Below are 17,313 nucleotides of genomic sequence, written 5' to 3'. Positions count from 1 at the left end.
TGGAAGTTGTTTATTAAACTAGAGTTTTTCTGGGAGTTGTTCTTTTCCGTTCTGAATGCTTTGACGAAAAATCAATTTTAGCTTTGAAGAGCTCCAAAGGAATATAATTTGTATTGGATAGGCTGATGAACAATTAGTGCTTGTTATATGATGAGTCCATAAACCTTGAATTTGAACATTGGTAGGTTTCTCTGCCTTGTTGAAATCAGCAGCCTAGAAACAACCTCGACAGAAAACAACATTCTTGACAGCCAGATCTAGGATTTGAAACTTTTAATTTTCAAATAAAAGTTGTCTCATTAAGTTCTGATATTTGAATATCTGAAGAGGACCTGTATGGATATCTGTTGCTTGGCATTCAGAGGATATTCCTGTGCAATCAGAAATGAAAAACAGATGAGAATGCTAGGAAAAGATACATGGTAAAGAGAGAGACTGTAAACTTGAATGCAACTGCAGTCAAAGATTCTAATTAAAAATACTTCTGGATCAAGTGTATGTCTAGTTTCTTCTGATTTGAAGGACCGGCTATTAGAGAAATAGTGAATGTCTTTTATCTATCAAGAAATTGGATGTGTTTCGAAATTTGCTCAGCAAAGTATACAGTAAGTCTTCAAGAAACTCACTGCTGTTCTTAATGAAATAAATGTGAAATTAACCTTATTCTTGTAATGTTGCGATGTTTGGTAATTTTAAGAAGACTCACTTTCAAGTAGCATTGGAGTACCAACTGTAATAAAAGCTTCAAGAGAAATACTGTATAGTTTTTCATTCTAGGAAACGTTAAAAGTTAATGTGACAACAACACCATGTCGCAGCATGGATATTCAAGAGATGGACAAGAAAATCATCACCAGATACTTCGCAGAGTCAGTCATTTCCGCCAAAGGGTTACCTCAGCTGTTCAGCGATCTCTTACAAAAAGGCATGGAAGAAATTACGCTTCCAACACCTGGTCGGGTGAGAACTGGCCCAATTTTTTTTTAGCATATAACTGCTAACTACTATCCATAAAAGTGTAATGCTGGTTTTGTTTCTTATGACATTTACCTCTATTTTTCTTCCCCTTCAATTTCCTCTGTATTTCTTTAAATTACTGCACCATTATTAAATATGTTCTTAACTTTTGGAAAAGGTATATGCATCAATTATTTATATTAGTACCCTACTGGGTCATTAAGCAACCTGGGTTTTCCTCTACCGAAGCTAATAGATAAGCACAGCACCATTCTCTTCACAACACAGCGATGTTGTCTCTTATCGTCAATCCTTAGAAAAGCCTGCATGCCTTAGTACAAATAGTTTTCATTTGAAGTCTTTCTTTTAATTAATATATTACACTACACCATTTTGAATGTTTTAATTTTCTGAGGTGGAACTAATATGCCTGTCTTATGCTGACCAAAGATCATTTAAAAATGGATTTAACATCAATTAAGTTGACATCCTCAGATTTTCTGTATTAACTTTTAGTAAGTGTATCTTTAGATACACAATAACTAACTTTTAGTATTTCATTGTTTTAAAGGTTTATGTTAATAAAACTACCAGAATTAAGCTTTGGCTGAATCCAAGAATATGAATCAATCATTTAGTTCTGGTTGTAGAGTTTGCAGAAAAGAAGCTTTAGAGTTTGAAATTATTTATCTATTTACTAAAATTATATGCATCCCATCTTGCTGACTGAGGTAACTCTGGTCCAAAAATGATCCAGTTATCTGTTAGTGGATTTCTTTTCTTCATAATGTTTGGTTTTGTTTATTTGTGGTTTGCATACATACACAAACACACAGCTGTAATAAACCTTGTTAGAGTTCTAACCTGATTTTTCATCCATTTGGCTCTCAATAAAATCGCTGCAATTAAAGTCAGGCCCCAATTACTTGATGTTACCACTTCATATATTGATTAGTAAATTAGAAGGCTATAGGGGACTGTATAAGACATGAAGTAGATATTCTTTTTTTTAAAGAGATAAAAATGGAAAAGAAATACAAAATGTAAAAAGAACAAAGAGAAATGAAAAGCAATAGAAAAAATCCCAAAGATGCTTTCTTTCAAAAGGCAACAGAACTTTGGTATTTTGCTAGAATCCATTTCACTTCTTATCCAAGAAGCTTTTTCAGTTCTGACTGAATAGTGGGGAATGGAAGGATTCATATTCCTTGCAGTCATGTGGTTGTCAGCCCTCTTTGAAAGAAAACATCTTTGGGTTACAAATTTATGTAGTTTGTTAATTTGCTTATAGTTTTTTTTTTACTTAAATTCTTATTTGCCTTTTTTTCATTTATTTTATACTCTTAAGTTTTTTTAGCTTTTAGTCAGTTTTGTCTCTATTTTGGGATGAAGTTTTACTCACCAAGTAGTTTTTAACTTCAAAATTATTGTAAATGTCAAAGTGACATTGGACGAATCCAGTATCCTTAGAAACTCCACTGAGTTGAGATCTCAATGGCTTCCTTTGTCTCCCGACACACAGTAACATGGGTTGACTGAAATCTTGCAGTCTCCTTGCAAGGAGCATCTCTCTGGACCACAAGTGGATGATCACTCTTGATCCAGAGATGTTCCATTAGATTGTGCTTGCTGCCAGTCAGTTTTGGCTGCAGCAGCATCTCTACACCTTTGGAGAGGTCTCGTTTGCTATTCCTTGCCTAGAAGTCCCCTCTAATGCACTTTCTTCATTTCTTAATAACATGTTTAACCTTACAGTACACTTGTAAGCCTATTAATATTTGTGTTTAAAATGACATACCTCTTGACTAGGGAATAAGTAAAATGTAGAAGTGAAGTATGGATTACTAACATAGTGATATAATAAATATTTGTTGTTTAAACAGAATAATAAAATACATAGCCATATTTACTTTGGATTATTGCTCAAAGCATATTTGTTTATCCAAGGTGAGGCTATATGAAGCCAAATCAAATATTCTAGCGAAAAATCTTACATAGTTATATTCATACTAGCTCAGTACCTGTCCTTCGCTACGAAACTCTGTGGTCGGACTTAGTTTTTGGAGAGGAAAATAAGGGGGGAAAATTATGCCTTTGCCTACAAGCATTCATTGGTATTCATCTGGCTAGCGTCCTGTCAGTGTGTGAGAGAGTTGAGGGCTGTTTAGAAACTGAAACAATATTTGCTGTGTGAGCAAGAAGGAGACAGCAAGGAACCTGGGCGTGGCTTAGCTCAACTGTTTTGTACTAAAGCTGGTTGGCTGCTGTGAAACTGAAACTGAAACTCCTCTGCTTGTGTTTTGCATTTGGAACAGATTTCTTTTTATCTGGGTAGGGGGAGTAGAACTTCTTAGCATCAGAGCGTGTTAATAGTAATATAGGAAATACTAATGCTCTGGTGGTCATTTCAAAAAATCTTTTCTTAGTGAGCACCTAGAACCCAAGAGGAGCGTATGTGCCAAATTTCAAGTTTGTAGGCTTTACGGTTCTGGAGATTTAGTGATGATACATGAGTGGTGTTTCGCTTTTATATATATAGATTTAGAGAAAACTGACCTTTGCAGGCTTCATCTTTGAATTGCCAATATGTCAAAAATGTTTTTTTAAGAGGTTTTCTGTTGATACTAAATTTGGAGATAATACTTTAATTTTCTTAATACTTTAATATCAATATTTGATAAGCATTCAGAACCTGGGTTCCAAGGCTATGGTTCAAATTATGAACAAATAAATGGATCCCAACTGCTATGCCTTTTTCTGAGATTCTTGTAAATTTTTATATGAAAGAACTGTGCTTTACATTCAGTTTTCCCAGAATTTTCATCTGTGTGGTTTTTAAAGGGTGTAAGAATCAATTGTTGCACTATAGGCACTCTTCTTGCAAGTCTGTTCTCTTCATTCCTGCTAGCCTCAAGCCTTTTTCATTCCCCTGAAACCTCTGGTATAGAATTTGAGGAACCAAGAAAAAATAGCCTGCCTTCCTCTTTGTACTGATTGCACTGGTTTCCTCAGTGGAAAAAGTCTCTGGATTATTTCTTCTTGCTTGCTGATGAATCTCAGGATTCCAATGAAAGCAAAGTAAACTCTGTTAGAACTTCATGCCTAACTATTTAATGTCATGCCTCCACCCCCCGCCCCCCTTAGGCTAAAATGTCTGACCTAAATTTAGCAGAGTCAAAATCCTCCTTTACTGCACTGGCAAAATCTGGACTAAAAGTAATATATTAAACCTGTCTTAAAAGCCAAGAAGGAAGTATTAATGTTAGCCAAATAAGACACAAAAAGTCATAAGAAAAGGCTGGTTCTGCTGTTACTAGTTCATCATAATTAAAAGAATTAAAAAGAAAATACAAAATAAAACTGACAAAAAACCAGAGTTTTGCAGTGGAGAAAAAGTTGGGAGTAAAACCGAAGAGATCAAAGATCAGCTACTGCAAAAACAGTGAAAGCTCACTAAGCAACTTTGGCTAGGCTTTCACAGACAGACAGGCAGACAGACAAACACACACAGAGAGAGCACAAACTTTCTCAAAGGTTTGCTGTTGTGAAGAAAAAATGGGAGTATTCCATATGCCATTTGGAACTGAAAGAAAGATAGGATATAAATGTAACAAGTAAATAACAGAGGATAAATTAGATAGTAAAGCATGAACAATACTCCAAGGCATGCCCTTGAGCTTTGGATTTGCAAAATTTATTAGCTAACAGGACTAATATATCCTCTCAGAAGTATTTCTCACCAAGAAATATGTTTCTCACCTTTCCCAACACCTTTATTCCTATGTACAAGTTATGTTCTGGAATGTGAAATCAGGTGCTTTTAGAACATAGCAAGTAGTGCCTCCTAGAACAGATTCCTGGCCCATCTAGTCCACCAATTCACCAGTACTCAGCCAACTACACAAGGAAGTTCTGGCGAAGGTAAAATATAGTTTAAAAGGAAACAGAATGAAAGCTCAGGGTATCTATATATTGTCACATGCACTTTTATGTTTTATCATGATGTGTGCATGTGGCTGGGGAGAATGTTAGATGTTCATGCTGCATCTCAGAAATGGCTGCTTTGTATTACCAATATTAATCTATTAAAATATACATGTACAGATTTACAATATATGTAAAGTGTTGTCATATTATAGTCTATTACTATTGAGATAGTCAATAAAATACATTCAAATTTGATAAAATTGTGATTCCTGCTTCTGATGCCTTATTATTTTAGCTTTGTAATTTCTGTCTAATACATCAATTGAAGTCATTTTATTAATGCACATTTCAGTTGTTATCTAGAGTTTTTCAATATTGGACAATTATTTATCTGCTAAAATTAGATAAGTTAAAGATAAGTCTTTATTTTTAAGCTTGAGATCTGGTCATGTAAATAAATGCAGTTAGCCTAACTTTGAGGAGAATTCAATTCTTCGTTTAGTGAAGTACTTATCTCCCCCCAGCATTTATCGGATGACCACCACAACTGGACCCTCCTTATTTTTTCTTTACATTTCCAACATTTGGAAGAATAATTTTGATATATGTATATGCCAATCTATTTGGAGTGAAGTGCAGCCAAGTATAATCTTTCACTGCAGTTCTTGCATTGAAGCAGAATCTGTCCAGTTTCTATAATTTCTGTAAAAAATTTTCCAGCATAGATTTACCAAGATCAGTATCCAAGCTTCCTTTAAACCACAGGGTGGATCTCCTGTGTTATTTGCAGTATTATCCTATACATTTTTAGAGATTATCACTTTTGGTTGTTCTAAGTAGTTAAGTGTTACATTCTGAAAAACCATATTGCTAAAGCTATTGCTATTGCTCAAAATGAATTTGATTTGATACCAAAAGAATGCGCTAGTAACTTACCACCTATTTGTTTATCTGTCTGATCTTTATTAAGATGTTCTTTATTTCAATAAAAATATTTTAGTTTATAAAGATTGTGCTCTCTCAAAACTAAAAAGAAAGAAAACTAAGATATATGCTTATCTTTGTAGTTAATTTTAGATCAGAAGAATACTCTCAAAATGTGGTTAGTAAAGTAGGCCTACCTGGTTTAAGTAAACATCCAGCTTAAAGTTACTGTAAATAGCTTTTATTGCTAAGAGTAATTTAAGAATGACAGGCAATTACATTGCCCTATATATCCTACGTGTGTGAAGATGAGTTGTGCTGATAATTCAGTAGAAGAAATGAAAAGTTACTATTTCTTTTCCTGTCATTACTCTTGCCTAGTTTCTATGCAGGGGTGGGATTCTACCAGTTTGTACCTATTCGCTAGAACCGGTTGTTAACATTCTAAGCAGTTTGGAGAACTGGTTGTTAGAAGAAATTACTGGCCTAATCCTGTAAGAAAGGCAGGAAGGAAACATTCTGGTGTTGCTTACAGAAACTGACTCTCCATTAACCTTTATTACATTGTTGGCAGGACTAGACTTCCTGTCTCAGGAACGTCTCTGGAGTTTTTTTCCCCTCCTTTGCTGGTACTTTGCTTGTGTGGAATGACCATTCAAAGTTACAATGGCACTAAAAAAAAGTGACTTATGACCATTTTTCACACTTATGACTGTTGCAGCATCCCCACAGTCATGAGAGGCCAGATGAGGAGATGCATGCCTCGATGTGAGTGATATTGAGTTGGCCACGCCCAGCCAATAAACATGACCACCAAGTCATGTCCACCCAGTCACATGACTACCAAGCCACACCCACCACCTAAGCCACACCCACAGAACCAGTTGTTAAAAAATTTGAATCCCACCCCTGTTTCTATGGTTCCTGGTAAGTACATAATTTCTGTTTTGATATTCAGGTTAGAGCATTCAAGTTACAGTTTATGTTATATCACTTATGTTCCTTCTGCAATTTGATTGTGGGAGTTAACTTCTCAAACAGGACAGCTAGCTAGTAATTCTGAGAGTTCAAATCTATACATCTGAGGATACTGAAATATGTGGGAAGCACATGAGAGCACAAGATAAGGTCAGTTTAAACACCAGTTTGGCTCAAAAGGCTATTTTGGAACAATTTGAACATTCAGTGTAAATGTGTATTGAGTGAGGCTGAAGGAAGAATTCTCTCTAAGGTTGTATTTTGACATAACTATTTCTTGTAGACACAGATTAATCCAAAAGATTTTAAGGAAGAAGAAATTTATCCAGTCATCCATACTCCTCCACATCACATTCACTAGCTGTTCCTTCATTTAATAGTAATCCTTCTTCAAGCATCATTTTCAGAATTTGAAGGGGAAGAGAATTGTTCTTTATTGCATACATTGATGTGAGGGAAACTAAATATAAAAGGGAACAGTGATGAGAATAGCTATTGACAATGAATGAAGATTTGGAGGAGGAGTGAAAAAAATGCAGATTTGTACAGGTAGTCCTCCATTTACAACCATTCATTTAACTACATTTTAAAGTTACGATGGCCTCATAAAAAGTGGTTACAACCTTTATTCACACTTAGGGCCATTGTACCACCTTGAGTATGGCTGGGATTACCGTGTTTAAGGCCTCACAAAGGCATAAAGTCCATTGATTAAATTGGCATTTACTCATTCTCTAAAATAACGGGGCGGCATTATATTGTAGGAGACTGCCTTGTTAGCAGTCTTCAGTTCCCAAACTTAAGTTATAAATTCAATATATAGATAAGTAATGTCTTCTGCTAACACAGTACTAGTTACTTTTAACTGGAGACATAAGAGTTACTGCTGTGAATTGCACAGCTCTTAATTATTTCAATAAATACATAAAAATCAACTATGGTATCATAGTTCAAACCCAATTTGAACCAGTGAATTTTGCCATTAATTAGGATTCTTCCCCAAGATTAAACTGATGGCAAGTGGGATGAGAACCAACAAGCATACAAATATAATAGTAAAGAAATGGAAGTGAGATAGAATTTCATACTGGCTGTGCCATATTTATATCAAAAGGTAAATGTTAAAAAGAACCCCAGTTCTATGCATATCTATACTTGAAGAATGGATAGGTGTATTGGGATTTTAAAAAACACTTCAAACCTGTGACAGTGCAGTGTCACCAAGAAGAATTTTAAAAAATACAATCCAGAAAGTAGTCTCTGTGATGGCTACAACCTTGACAGGATGAATAATTTAAAGTGTCACTTAAAAAAAAACCTCTTTGAGGACTAAAGAATGGGAATTACTTTGCAGACTTGCACATTATGTAATTTTTGATGGTTTTCAAATACATTGACTTTAAAGTGTTACCACTGTTCTGAACATCTGAATGGTAATATACAGAGTAATGTAAAATAAAATAACTTCCTCTAACACTTTTGTAGGGCAGAGGCTCTTTAATATGGACATTATCCCTTGTGTACATAGCAGAAAAGTACATAAAGAAATAAAATAAACAGCACTATAAAAGGTGACATCCCTTGTTACTCAGTCCTATTCTTTGTATCTGGGATTAAACAGGAAGTGTTGTAGGAAATTAAAAATAAAGAGAGCAGTCATTGTTCTAAACCGAAGATCTCTTGCAAGATTAAAACTCTTCCTTGAGGTAAGAGCATATTTCCTTTTGGATCTACAGTGGAGCTTAGGACACAGTTCAGTTCACTGTGTCTCTGTTATGAAAAACTGAGACATTTTTATGGAGGCTGTTTTCTCTATGAACAGGGCTACTGAATTGCAAAAATGCTAGATAATAGCCGAGTCTGAATATTTTACGTATCTCTGTCCTGCTATCTTTTGGTTTTTCAGTTTTTCAACCCATGTATATTTTCTGATTACTGACTCTTATTTGTAGTTAATTGTATTTTTGTCATGGTTCATTCAGGTTTTTGAACTATAATAATCTGGCATAGTTCTCAGATGTCAGGTACAAACTTTAGCTAGAAAGAAATTGCACTCTAACATTCTAGCTGACTAGATGAACAAGTTTGTTCGCAAGTTCCTTCTTTTTCTTCCTCTTCAAAAAGCTGTTTGTTTGTTTTATATAGTAGACTTTCAAAATTACACCATACATCCGAGTGCAGTATTTCCATTGGCTTATGGCCAACATTCCTTATCAAGTTGAGGGCAATGCTCTCCTATGGAAGGGATTTCAGGTGCTTTAAGGGAGAAATTGACACATTAAATATCTACAAAAAAATCTAGTGCATAAAGCCATCAAATTAATTGTGTGTAGTCTGTGCACAAAGACAAAGCAGGACAATAATAGCAGGAAGTATATCAGCAGCATACCAATCTTAGCCAGTGCTGTTGATCCTTTGGCCATGAAGAAATTATGGTAGAATGGCAGACAAGTTGGCATACTTACAATTCTGCAGTATAGCACTACCTTAGCTTTGACCACAGTCTATCAGCTCACCACCAATGTGATAGGTAATAACAAATCTATAGAGATCCAGTTTCTTCCGGTTGAATAGGGATGATATTCTACTCTCTTTCACAGCCGGAGGTTCATTCCCCTCCTGGCCATGTTTTCCAGGAAAGGTTGAGAAGTGCTATTATTGCTCCTATTTCCTACTTCCTTATGTTCTGTGGCTATTCACTTGAATGGTAAACACTTGCCATTCCCTAGAATGGTAAACACTTGTCTTTGGAAACTTGGCTAGAAGGAAAGTACATCTCTTGATATGAAGGAAGGTAAATATTGACTCTTGGTGTGGCCTCTTCCAGCTGGGCTTTGCTGTTTGGGGCTGAAGCAGAAGAGCTACGTCATCTTCTGTAGGTCTCCCCTTCACCCTTTAATCAGGGGCTTTTCCACAAGGGCATTTCCCACCATATTCCCACCTTTGTCCATTGCAAAGCTGTACCCTGGTTTCTTCCCCAAGCTGGTCAATTCCTATCCAAGACAGCCCTTGGAGGTAAGTATTTTGTTCAACTATTAAATTTGATCTGAAATCCCAAATGTTCAAGATTCCTTATTACTCACAGTTGAAAAACACTAAAAGACAATTGTCCCCCCCCCCCAATGAATTGTTTTTTAGCCTGCTTTCCTTTAAATTAAAGTGAAACACAGGTACATTTGCAGGAATTATTGCCTCTTATAAGAGGGTGACATGTGACAAAACATGTTTTTTTTTTCATTGAGAACTGCAAATATTTTTGTCTCTTGGCAGATTTGGAAATCATTTTCAAGCAAGGCTGCTGCATCTGAAGATATAAATTTTGCCAAGTTTCATGATTAGATTTAATGCTTTTATGCTGTTATTCAGCAACAATTACCAAGGCAAATATTGGTGCTTTCAGAGACATAGCCAAAGCAAAATGGTGATACAATATTACTTTCTCTTTTTAAAAACAATATAAATATTAAGGAGTAATATGCAGTATTTTGTAAGTAAGCTGAAAAAGATATTCATGATATATGGAAATGCAAACTTATGTATTTGCAACTCTTTAAAGCAGATTCGTCTTTTTTCTGTAATTCTACAGCTTTGTGCTTCTGGAAAACAATGCAGCTGCTTTAAGGAGTTGTAGACAGGTCTTAGGGTCGCACTAACTCATGCTCCAAATCTCTTTGGCATCAAATAAAAACATTATTTGGCCCTGTTAATGTGATACATCACACCCCTTCTGCAATATGAATTGCAGAGATCCTTGCCTGAAATTCTCATTTGGATATCAGTAAGAAGGCGCACAATTGAATCAATCAAGCAATACATTGTTGTCACTGTAACAAAATTAAATTAAAATGAAAGAAAATACTAATAATAAGAAAAGGAAAAATAAAAGGCATGCAGGAGATTTGACTAAGATGGAACCAATGCAGGATCATAGAGTCATAAAATCATAGAGCTGGAAGGGATCTTGGAGGACTTCTAGTTGAACTCTTTGTCCAGGATGGGAGTTCTTATCCCATCAAATGGTTATCCAGTCTTTTCTTGAAAACCTCCTAATGATGGAGCACCCACAACTCCTAGAGGCAAGTTGTTCCATTGATTAATCATCCTCACTGTCAGAAAATTCCTCCTTATTTCCTGGTTGGATCTCCCTCTGATGAGCTTCCAACCATTGCTTTTTGTCCTGCCCTCAGTGCTTTGGAAAATTAATCAACAACCTCTTACAGCCCTCCAAGTATTGGAAGACTATCAGGTTTCTTCTAAGTCTTCTCTTAGACTAAACATAACTAGGTCCCTTAGCTGTTCATTGTACCATTCTATGCCTTAAGAATCAAGACCTTTCTTTTAAAAGAAAGTATGAAAAAGTAACAACTGACACTAACAGTTAAAATCACATCCAAAAGGAAGTCTAGTTCAGTTGTTCAGTGCCTGATCCCTTAACTCTGTTTATCATCTTACTTTTCCCTAATTTCATCATAGATGTAAGAGTGGAAAATATAATGAATGATATTCTCCCCTTGACCAGCACTGCAAGGGCAGAGGCACTGTTCCACTGGACATTTCCAAATTCTTTCCATATGTTGAAGCCCTTCAACAAGCACGTTCAATGCAGAGTAAAAAGATGCTGTATGTATTCTTAAGAAAAGATGTTTTCATGTCCCTGCATTGCAGGAGGAACCAAAGTGTCTGGATAGATATATCTAAGAGAAACAGTCTAACTGAAGCATAGCACCAGAGCCATATATGAATGCAGAACCAATGTTGAATTGGCTGATAGATAGGCCTGCCTATCCACATATTTTACTTTAAGTCTCTTCTGCTATATGATAGTGGCTTTCAAGCAGTAAAATACAAAACAACAACAATAATCTGAAATAATTAGCATGGGTTCGTATGATTTTGGAAGCTCTTGCAGGGGCAAGATGATGGGGACTATGTTGTTGTCTGTTTTGACCTGAATACAGTCTACAACAGTGGTCTTCAAACTTGACAGCTTTAAGACTTGTGGACTTCAACTCCCAGAATTCTTCCTCCAGTCAGGAATTATGGGAGTTGAAGTCCATAAGTCTTAAACTTGCCAAGTTTTGAAGACCCTTGGTCTACAAACTCTACTGATAGACTCCCTTGACTCCATCCAGCTAAGCATGTGAACTGACTACTGAACAACTTGCATTTTTTTTATTTGAGGTGCAACATTCCTTACTTTGTATTGTTTAGGATCTTCAACAAACCATGGCTCAACTCAAGACATCACTTGATGTTTATTTACAATTATTCCTTTGCCACCTACTTTATTGGCTCTGTACTACTTCTTATAGCGAAGATGCCTTTTTAAGTATTAGTCAGTTTGCATGAATTATTAGTTTTTCTTTATGATAATGAAGTCAAAGTTAGGTTCATCATTACTTGCTAGAGTATAGAATTTGAAATGTATATTAGGTAGAATTACCATGATAATATTAGGGTATCTTAGTTTTGATACATCTTTTATAAATAAAGAGAAAATACTGCATTAAAAGTAAATTTTATTTTACAGATAATATTGTTTGCTACTGGTCAGATCAAATCTATTGATATAAAAACTGCAGATGGAATATTTTTAGCATGTAAATGTACAAGAAAAAGCAAAACTGAAATTCTTAACAGTTGTTTCTCTCAGTTTCATTTATTTTTGTGCTTATTTCTTTTACTGAATCCAAGATTGCTAGCAAGTAATCTTGAAGTCACTAATTAACAGATAATCTGCTCAACCCATTCTTAAAAGGATCCAATGAAGTAAGAACTTCCTTAACAATAGTAGCTGGGAGTTCACTAGCTTGCTTGAATTATATTTAAGGAGGACCATCTCTTTTTTTAAAATCATTTTATAAATGCCACTAAAACAGAATTAGATCATATTATGCTTTGTAACCTAATTCATCTACATGAATAAGAAATACTTATATGTCTGTACATTTCTGTAAAATCTAATTATCGCATTTTATGCCAACAATTCAAGAATTATGAGAACATTTGCATTTATGCTGCTTTAAAGAAGGATTTGTAAAGAGCATAAAGGGGAAAACTTTGCCTGTACTGAAAAATAAAAAAACAATCATTTATAGATATTAGAGCATATACAATTTTTATTGTGCACACAAACATTTCTGTGAAGCTCAAACTCTACATGGAGATTTAAGAGCTGCATTAAAGTCATTATTTCTTGCCTGCCTTTGCTTTAAATGTATGAGATCTGGGGGTTTTATTTCAAATGTGAACTTCCCTTTCCATTTCAAAGAAATGTTCCATTACAAAGCTCCTTAAGAGAGGCAACTATCAGGTGACCTGTAATGTTCTCTGAAGCTGAAAAGAGATGGCTCTACTTGATAGGTTACCATTTGTTAAGGGTTCTTTGAGGGAGGCTTTTGACATGCCACTCCAAGAGAGTGAATTAATTTGTTTGGAAAATTGGGTGTTAAATTTGCTCAGGGATTGCCCTCATATTCGGAACAACTGACAACTCAAGTTGGTAAATTCAGGGCATGTTTGTTTATGACCATAGAATAGAAAAGCAAAATCACTCCAGTAAAAGTTAAGCTTTGCTGGGTCGTTGACTTTAAATGTAATTCGAAGAAAGGCAGTTTGTCCTACTGAGCTAGAAGTTTATGGTGAAAGGCAATGACTTTTTCTTGTGTTTTAAAACAAGACTCACAGATATACTTGACTTTTCAGTACATCGATTTATTGCAAGACTTTGAATTTGATGTTTTTGTTTTACAAGATTATTGAAGAATTATGATATCTTTTAAAGAAAAATAAAGGTTTGTCTGACTTTCATGGATTTCCCCCTACCCCTTTTCCTCCTTTTGATTTTATTGTACTAAGGTATCTAGTAATTTTTGTACATTGTTAGATTATTGTGCTTATTTTATAATATAACTTTTTTATATAAAACTAAAGTGTTCATGTATTACAAAACCATTTAAAAATTCATTTGCATTTATTACTTAGAATGCTGTTCAAGTTATTTGCTACAGGATGACTTTTTAGCACAAAAAGCACTCATACACACAGAAGCGTGTATTTAATTGAACTTAATTAAACTTTCTGTTGTAATCCTGATTTTTAAAGGGGTATAAATGAGACATTGGAGACCCTCTTTTTAGTAAATAGTGAAGCTACAGTCCACTATGAAACTGAAAGCTTGTTTTGTGGAAATTTGGGAGGAGGGGAGAGAGAAACCAAATACTGCTGATTCTGTTCACGTCCTTTGCCTTGTATTCTCTTTGGTGTGCCTTACTGTCGCAAAGGAATACAGCATAGGATACAGAACTGTATCATGTCAGGTTGGTCATTTGCATTTTAACATTTCTTTTTTTCTGAATAATTCTGTTTAGGGTAAGATTTACATTAAATGACAGTCAAAATCGCATTGTATGGTGTGAATGAACAGCCTTATTTTAGAGTAACTTCAGTCTTCCCAGGGCATTTTGGCATTCAAGACAATGTTATCCTTTTTATGGCATAGTTGCTGCTGAACATAATAAAAAAAAATGTAGTTAAGTAAACATTAAATAAGCTGAAACATAGCTTGTAAAAAATTAAATTTTAACCATTTGTGCCAATTACAAGCTTGCAATATTTTATAGGAAATGGGGACAAATTATTTTGGGTTCTAATAAATATCTATTCAACTATCACTCCAGCTGCTTTGGTATAAATCATATAAAAATCATGAATCATCTTTTAGCTAGAATTATTGTTCAATCCACTTTAAGTTGCCATTGGAGAGGGAAGGATCTTTTCACGTACTTTTTCTGCAAATTTGAGCTGTTAAACAACAGATACAATTTCATGAAATTTGCATTATGGCGTTATGTCAAAATAGTATATAAAAATGAAGCCTTTTCACAGCCAATTGGCAGTTCTGTGATAATCTATGGGGAAAATAATTGTATTAGCCTTGCCTGTCTTGAAGTTCATTCATTGTAAAAAAAAAATACCATAAACTATAAGACTACTCAGCTCTTTCTAAAATGTTATTGATAGTTCAGATTTTATGCAAAAGGGCACTCAGCATATTAACTGGGTTAAAAAAATAGAACAAGAAGGATATGAGAGACTCCCAATATCTTTCATGATCTGTGGGATATTAATGTGGGGTATTCATGATCTGTGGGATATTAATGATATTAATGATACAAATGAGTTTAAGTTTAATTTACAATAGGAACATGACCTTGTTAGCTTTGATTGTTTGTTTGTCTCAGTTGGGCTTAGTCTACAGGATCAATGTGAGTTTTCAATTGTTTACCTTTACAAAACCTCATTCTCTCATTAGGTAATAATAAAGCAAAGTATAGAGGACTCATTTTCTAATTTAATCAGTCCTAAAATCTCAAATATTGAAGTTTTAATGCTTACTTTTATTGATTAAACTGTAGGCCACCTACAACCTCTCTCTGAGGGAGATAGGTGGTTAAGAAATTGAAATATAAATAAGTTGCCTAATTGTTTCATAGTTCCCTGGATCTTCTCTTTTTCCTGTTATTTCTGTTATTGCCTTCCTTCAATCATTGGATTCTCTACTGTTTTGCCATGATTTTCAATGATAAACTTTTAGCCAGACTATCAGAAAGTTCATTTAATACCTTAAGCATTCCCTGGTCACTTTTCTGATAATCACAGTCTTTCCCCTTAATCATGTTACCCATAATTTCTTTTTAGCATACCCAGATTCTTGTTGGAGAAGACTAAGAAAAAGTAAGACATGATAACTTTGCATTTTCTTTGTTACTTGTCAGTATTTTGCCATCTTTACTAAGTAGCTGCTATCCTGCTGCTTTTTCTTGAGCTTTCAACATATGTGGAAAACTCTTTTCTGTTGTTTTTAGTATTCTTTGTCAACCTAAGCTCATTCTGCAACTTTCCTAATAATATCCTTATTTCTGGGCTGTGGGAGCATTTACTAGATTCACTTGTGGTAAGCTGAATCTGGTTTAATTTATGAGAAAAATCATTTTCAATTCAAAATATCTTTTTACAACGTTGTAATTGATGTACAGTATCTGAAATAATTGTTCTTATGCTTAACTTGGGATGTAGAAGCATGTGTGGCTCACATGTAGGACGCTGGGTTGCTGATTAGCAGGTTTGCATATTTGAGACCCAGTTTCTACCACGGGAAAGGGTAGTTACTTGCTCCAGCTCCTGCTGATTCAGCAGTTTGAAAGTGGGTGAACATGAGCAGGTAGATGGGTATTAATATCGGTGGGGAGTTTAGCAGGAACATGTGATGTCACTGGGCATTCCTTTCAACTTGGAAGTGCTTTGGTGCTCCTGACACAATTGTAGTAGTAGTAGTAGGGTTTAGTTGTCATTCAATAGATTTGAAAAGAAATTGTATTAGTGGAATCCCTAACAATTCCTCAATAATTATATTTTTTGTTATTTTGCTATATGTGCAATTTAAATGTTATATAGGTAACATTTAGCAACTAGAAAGATCCTTTTAAACAGAGTTTCTCAATCTTTGTGATTTTTAAGAAGTCTGGACTTCAATTCATGGAATTTCTCAGCTAGCATGGCTGGCTGAGGAATTCTCAGAATTAAAGTCTAGATGAGTTAAAATCATCAAAGTTGAGAAGCACTACTTTAAAGCATCATCATTATTCATTATCCGTTATATAAATTTATCTGGCCAGCCAACTCACCCTAGGTGACTCTGGGGAGCTTATAAAGATTATATATGGTTAAAGTCTATCATTTCACTGAGTACACTATTTTCAATTTATGGAGAAGTTGTATTATGCTAGCTTCCTCTACTCAGATCAGTTCTCAATGGCATTTATCCATTTGGTCACTCAACTTTTCTTGTTTGCAAAGAGACAATTCTTCATAATGCAAATTCTGTCACATATTCATCATTAATTGCATTCATTAAATCCCTACAGACTTTTCCATTAGCTTCTGTTTTGGATTTTAAAAAATGTTCTATACCAATCATCTATTTCAATTAAATACACATAAAGATTTCCCCCAGAGGTGGTATTCAGCAGGTTCTGACCAGTTCTGGAGAACCAGTAGCGGAAATTTTGAGTAGTTCAGAGAACCGGTAAATATCACCTCTGACTGGAGATTTTACAGTCTCCTTCCCCTGCCACACCCACCAAGCCACGCCCACAGAACCGGTAGTAAAAAAAATTGAATCCCACCACTGGTTTCCCCTCTCAAGTCATAAGCAACTTAAGTGGGCCAAGGGAGCCTGTGTTTTCTGAGAGGACACCATGTGACCAGCATGAAAATGGCAATGTGTGTCCAACATGAAAATACAGAACCCAGTAACCGTCCTGCCAAAGTGATACCTATTTATATGCTTGCATTTGCATGCTTTCAAACTGTTAGGTTGGCAGGACCTGGGCGAGTAACGGGAACTCACTCCATCATATGGCGCTCAGGTCTCGAACCTGGGCTGTCAGCTTTCCAGTTGAAAAGCTCAGCATCTTATCCACTCAGCCCTCACACTGCATATGTACACATATAGACTGAGTGAAA

At 35.1% G+C, this 17,313-nt stretch overlaps 1 protein-coding gene across 1 annotated transcript in view; it reads left to right on the top strand.

Annotated features, from left to right (window-relative positions):
* The window catches only part of MCF2L (MCF.2 cell line derived transforming sequence like), a 92,696-nt gene that overhangs the window by 30,353 nt on the left and 45,030 nt on the right, over window positions 1-17,313 (top strand). The window lies entirely within an intron of this gene.

This window comes from Pseudonaja textilis, chromosome 8, assembly GCF_049901715.1.
Source record: "Pseudonaja textilis isolate UNSWEBS1 chromosome 8, rPseTex1.2, whole genome shotgun sequence".
Lineage (NCBI taxonomy): Eukaryota > Metazoa > Chordata > Lepidosauria > Squamata > Elapidae > Pseudonaja > Pseudonaja textilis.
The sequence above is the reverse complement of the archived record's forward strand: the minus strand, read 5'-3'. Positions and strand labels throughout refer to the sequence as shown.